This window comes from Haemorhous mexicanus, chromosome 4, assembly GCF_027477595.1.
Source record: "Haemorhous mexicanus isolate bHaeMex1 chromosome 4, bHaeMex1.pri, whole genome shotgun sequence".
In the NCBI taxonomy this organism is placed as follows: Eukaryota; Metazoa; Chordata; class Aves; order Passeriformes; family Fringillidae; genus Haemorhous; species Haemorhous mexicanus.
The window spans coordinates 16508284-16514795 of record NC_082344.1 but is presented as its reverse complement, the minus strand read 5'-3'; positions in this window follow the sequence as shown (position 1 = coordinate 16514795).

The following is a 6512-nucleotide window of genomic DNA, read 5'->3' as shown; positions in this document are numbered from 1 at the left end:
GCTAGCAACCGGATAACATGAGACCTATTCTCCTCGAAAACATCTGCCGTAGACCACCCCAAGAATTTGGGTTTTTTTACCCCAGTGTGGTGAGTTTAAAATTTTGGTTCTTTCCTCCTTTTACTTTCAGGTGTTGGGAAGAGACCGGCTTAAGATGGAAACAACACTCACCCACACACAACAACTTTACCTTAAAAAGTTTTGTTCAAGAAAATTTAAGTGTTTTGTACACTGGTTATTTAAGCATTTTCCTTATATATCACAGAACTCAGTCCTAACCGACGAACTTTTGGAAGTAGTTTGGAAAAAATTAGAAAGTAAGGAAGAATTCCATAAAGAATTCTATCCTTTATTTAATATGATGACAAAATGTGTTAGAAATGATCAGCCAGAAATCCGAATTAATAAATGTGAAAGATTTTATTTTCGCAGCTAAAATACGGTCCTCAAAACCCCACAGCCAAAGAGACAGCGTCGAGCCCGGGATCGGTGCTGGGTGAACCTAGATCTGACCTCTATCACACCAGATCTGCCTCTGTTCACCAATGCCGCTTCCAGCGAGGCGATTTTATACAGTTTTTTATGCCTGAGGCAGAGGTGCCCAGATTTCTTTTGTAACCCCGCATATGTATGAAAGTTTCTTTCACTGTGCAGGGCTGGACAGTTGCTGTTTCCTGAGCGGAACAAATGCTGAGCATGTCAGAGGAAGTCCCGTATTCAGATGTATCTTTCTTGGCGACTTCAGTTATCTTGATTGATGGTATTTATCAAGCGATGATCACCCTTGGGTGTTTCCTGATGGCCCCAGAGGCAGCCTATCATTGCACTGGCCACATCAATTCATTGGTAAATGAGGCATTATTCTCCTGCTGCCTTCAGGAATTTCAAAATTCTGGAGTGGTTATCTGTTGCTGGGTTGCTTGTGGTCAGAGACTCGTTGGATTTTATAATTTTATAACATACATTCTCTCCTTAAGCATGAATTACTTTATAACATATATTACAAAATGTGTTCTGAATCTTGAGGATCATTTAAAAAATGGTGAACCCCAGCTGAAAACCCCTCCTCCGTGTTCCCCTCTCCATGCCCCTGCACCCCATCCCCTGTCAAAGGAAAGACTCTTCCAGGTTTTCCTGTCTTTTCTCCTGCTGCCCAAGTTGGCTCTCACCGCAGGGCTGCAGCCACATGGTCACTTTCACATGCTCAAGATACCGAAGACCGCATGGCAGGGGCCATGGGGCTCTGTGCTCCACTGCAGCTCTCCCCCCGTGGAAAACCCATGGCCACCCCCACTGCTGCTCCACGTGGCCAGAGCAAGCTGGCCAATACTCGCTGCCCAGCCCACCTCACAGCAGCCCAGTGCGCTTTGACTGAGGGCAGGCAGGTGTGACCAGCAGGCCCGGGGCGCTGCTGTTGCCAGGCAGGTGGGCAGCCCTGGCAGGGGATGACTCAGAACTGCATTCCTGGCAGCGAAACCACCGCCGCCCCCCGCCCGCTAGCGCTGCACTTGGAAGCCCTGCAGTGCCTGCAGGCACCAGCGGAGACAGACCCCCAGGAAGGGACCCGGCCCTAGTGCGGCCCCCAGCACCAGGAGCAGGATGAACTTTGCACGGCAGCACCTCAGCACCAGCCCCAGCAACACGTCTAACACAAGTGACACTAACACAAACCACTGACAAAGGTAAAAAAGTCCTTGCCATGAATGTTTTGGGGACAGTGAAATGGTTCAATGTAAAAAACAGATATGGTTTCATCACCTGGAATGATAACAAAGAAGATGTGTTGGTTCATCAGACTGCTGTAATGAAGAACAACCCCAGGAAATACCTCCACAGTCTAGGAAATGGAGAAATTGTGGAATTTAATATAAGGAATAAAAGGCCCCCAAGCAGCCAATGTGACAGGACCTGGTGGAGTTCCAGTGCAAGGTAGTAAACATGCACCAAACTGCAAACTTGCGAGATAGTATCCACATCATAGAAGTCCACCACACACCTACCAAGGAAATATTAAATACAAAGCTGTGTTTCGTGTCAGGTACAGACAGGCAATGTGTGTATTTGTGATTGCGATATGTGTGGAAACTGACCATGGGACAATTGCAAATTCTAATAAAAACTGAGGAAAGTAAAGCATGGAAGAAGGCCTTTGAACCTATCTTTTGTTTGCAATTAACCTTGGTTGATTTGGGAGCATTTGAATTAAAGCATTAAGGATGTTGCTTTTTGCTTGTAGTCAGGCCTTAAAGAGTGCTGCAATAATAACCTTTTGAAGTATAATTTTAGAATATTGCTCGTATCCTTGAAACTATAGCTTTGGAATACATATAAAAGAAATATGCTTATCTCACGCCTTAACAAAACAGAGAAAAACAGCTTGAGAAAGGAAGATGAACATCATCTCAAGGATTTATAATTTTGACCAAGGGAAGCTGGACATCACTGTTACGAGATTTATAGTCATTGTAATTAAAAAGGCAGATCCACATCTGGGGGGCTGGACTTCACCAGATGGGATTTGTCTTTATTCTTGCGGAAACTGGACCAATATCTCAGAAACTACCCCCACCATCTGGGGACCCTCCTTTTTGGGACGCATCCTGAGATCACAATAATGTATAGTATTGTGACATAAAAATTGGGAATAGAAACTGCTGATGAGTAAAAATTGGAATACAAACTGCTGAGAAAGCTTATGAGTACCCCTATAAATACCTGTAAGCCCCAGTGTGCAGTTGGAGGGAAAACTTCCCCCACTGTATCGAGCACTGTGTTGCTCATACTTTACCATATTAATTAATAAATTGATTGCTGCTTGAATATTGGCGTAGTCAAGCTTCTTATTTATAACAGAAATAGAGCCCAAAACCAACAACCATCAAACCCCAGCAATAGCCTAAAAGCCAAAAGGGCACAGAAAACCAGTGAGCTGTCCTGCATCCAAATGTCCACCCCTATAATGACAGAACCTTCCAATCAGACAAGTCTCCTCTTCTAATACCCTTTCTCAATTCCTGTGGCCTCCCTGCCTCCCTCCCACTTTCCCCTTTTCCTTTTCATTGTCATCCTTTCCCCCCCTACCAGGACCTCCCTCCACTAATCCCTTTTTCCAGAGTTCCTTCTCAATATCAGAGGGGTGGTGATTGGGAGGGAAAGAAAGGAAAGTTTCCCTAAAATAATCGTGTTTTTCTTAAAAGTTAATGATTTCTATTTGGAGTTTTCAACAGGCATACCACACTACCTTGTACAGAGTCTATCATAGCCGACCACTCTACCACAGGTGACAGAAAACCAGCCCCTGCTGAAGAAACCGTCTCCTGACTCAGTTTCCTGATAAAACATACTAAGAAAACCCCGCATGTGTCCTGCCATCTCTTAGACGCTCCAGAAAATCTGTTTAGACACTGGGGACTCAGAATTGCTTGCAATTTAAAAATTGTCTTATGGGCACTTTTGATTGGTTTTGCCATTTTGTGTTGGTTCAAGTTGATCCTTCAGAGAAGCTTTCTTAATAATATTGAAAGGGGAGTTGTGGAAACATCTTACCGGGCGGCTGAATGAAACATCTGTGAATATTATACAAAGGCCCTTTTTGCTTCCTTACTCTGGACTTTACTAGCTGCTATTCCGGCTGCAACAGTCATGGTTGCAGGACCTCAGTTCTGTGTCCTTACCTCCACTTGGGACAACATTTTCATTGTGGAGTGTTTCCATATCTTCTAGGAGTTGGAAACAATCTGCATGAAACACTCATCAAGAAGCAAAATAAAATTGCAAACAGCAATCACTGAGGAGTCGGGTCAGGCACCACCAACCCAGGGAAACTCCTGAGTAAGTAGAGGTTTGTCAAAGAAAAAAATCAAGGTGCTTGGAATGCAACACTGACTACACAGTTTCCCAACTCCAGCCCAACCTAATTGCCCCAAACCAGGATGGGAACCAGAAGCAGCACATTGTTTGCTGTGTCTGCTGTGCCTGCTGTGACAGCTGCAGGATGCTCAGCAGGATCATGTGTGATGGGACTGTGGCTCCCACATCAAATGACACTGAGACATTTCACAAACAAGTTGTCAACAGGTGATAAAAATTCAGCCAGTTAGCCCATTCAAGCTTAATTAGAACAAATGACTTGAAATTCTTAACTCTAAATTGTTCCCACAGTCAAATGGGGCTTTCTGTCCTTATTTAGGCTGAAACTGTTCTTGGAACTATTTTCAGCATCACTACAGTGCAGAGTTTGGCAAACCCAAGTACTCTGTTCCAGATACTCCACTTAAATTTTTTTGCTGGCTGCTTTTACCACAGATGTATTTGTTTTCTAAAGCTTTGCACATTTTTGCTACTAGAACTGGTAGCAAATAAAGCACAGCCAGCCAGGAGATTAAAATTGTATTTGTAATTCCTCCTTGGCTCAGTCTGCAAGGCTGGTGTGGATGCCTCTTTATGGCATTCTAATGTGACTATAAGCAGGCAACTGTGCAGCTTTGGCTGTTCCTGGGAGTGGCAGCAGGGCCAATGAGAAACATTTGCTTGACAGGCAAGATTTAACATGGGCTAAGAATTGCTCAGACATTGTCTTCCCCTGCACGCATTTTCCAAGAAAGAAAAAAAATAGGACAATGCAAATCAACGCACCAAACTGGGAGAAATTGCAAATCTACGCACAGCTCTGTAAAGCCCGTGGCCACAGGAGCAGCCAGCACAGCCCTGATGAAGTCACACGGGCACTACTATCTCCAGCCCCTTGTCATCAGGGTAAAAGTCACCCCTCTGCATGTCTGTGGTGCTGATTCACACCCACTGATCACTGGTATTGAGCAGAAGGTCAGTTACTGTCCTTAATTAAAGTTTTCGTCACTGACAGAAGGTCAAAGCTGGCAGACAAAGTGAACAGTGTCCCAGGCTACAATATAAAGATGTATTCTATTCCCATCCTCAAGAGCTGCTGAAACCAGGAGGGGCATTGTGGTTTTCCTTATCTCCTGTTAATGGGCCCATCAATGCCTTGCCACATGACTCAGAGATAACTCCCTCCAGGAGCCATTTCTGTTTAATGGACCCACTGCATGACTCATAAAATTATATCAGCCCATTGTGAGATGCTGTGCACAGGGGGGAGGAGTTAAGCATCGGCACCTGGATATAATCTGGGGTTTGGGGCAGAACAAGTAGCCCTTACCCACTGGTTTCCAGAGGACATGAGCTACCAGATCTTTTCTGTGGGATCCCCACTTCAACAAGACCATTTCATTTGGACTGCTACCACCACCCTAAATAGCAGGGTGTCAGGTTGTATTCTGATTATGTCAGTGGCTTTTCTTTTGTATTATTGCATGTATTTTGGGTTTTTTTTCCTTTTCCTAATAAATTGTGTTTCTGACTTGGAGTTTCTCACTGGTTTTGCTTTCAAACCAGAACAAAGAGTCATCTTGTTCATGTCCTGGAATAGCCCCAGGTGAAAACAATGAGCATCTTTCCTAACCCACTGCAGGCCCCTGACCTGGCTCAAGGTTGAAATACAAATGGATTTTTTAAAATTTTCTGTTATTTCGTAGAATCATAGAATGGCATGGGTTGAAAAGGACATTAAAGATGGTTTAGTTCCAACCTTCCTGCTATGGGCAGGGACAACTCCAGGGACGAGGAGTAAGTAAGGTTTGATAGGTAAAATGGGGAGGGGCAATATGGACCTTCCTTCCACCCATTAGAGCAGCTTGTCCCTGAAATGCACTAAGAATTTTAATAGAGTGAACATAAAAGGCCAATACCTTGAAGATGCAGAAAGACCTAGCCTTGATCCTGGTGGTCCTGCAGGGCCAGAAGGCAGAATGACTCCAGGCAGGAGCCCTTTCTACAGAAACCCCTTTTGGAAATGTAGGCATTTTGCTGGTATTTATTGTTCATTTTCTTGAACCTCAAACCCACAAACAGGTATTTTACAAAGGGGGTTCTGCTAAATCTGTGCAGACCCGTTCCTACATCATACAATGATGTGGAAAAGGAAGATAATTCTTTCTTGTAATCACAATTATTTTGGGATACCATCCTTCTCTCCACACTTGCACAGGTCTGTCAAAGATAGGGAAGGCATGTGGCAGCAGCAGAGGGCTAAGGCAGATACACCATTGGATGTGATGATGGCAGGATGCTCCTGTCACACACCACGAAATCTTTGTGTAGACAAGGGTGTCCACACACTGGACTAGCATGGTGATAAATCAAGACTCCAGAATCTCTCACTGATATCAAGCATCTGTGTTTTATTGACTGTCTTATGACCATTACCAGTAATTTGCTTTCATATTGCAATACAATGACTTGAGCAGGAAGATGGGGGAATATGACTGTAAAAAGGAACCTGCTCATCTGTGTTTGAGGCACAGTGAAACTACTTGTGCAAGTAAAATTTCTTGTTTAACAGTTTTTGAACTTGATTCTAACTATCTTGTATAAATAACATTGATCCAAAGCCCATCAAAGTCAACTGAAAGGTGACTGAAAAACTTGAAGGG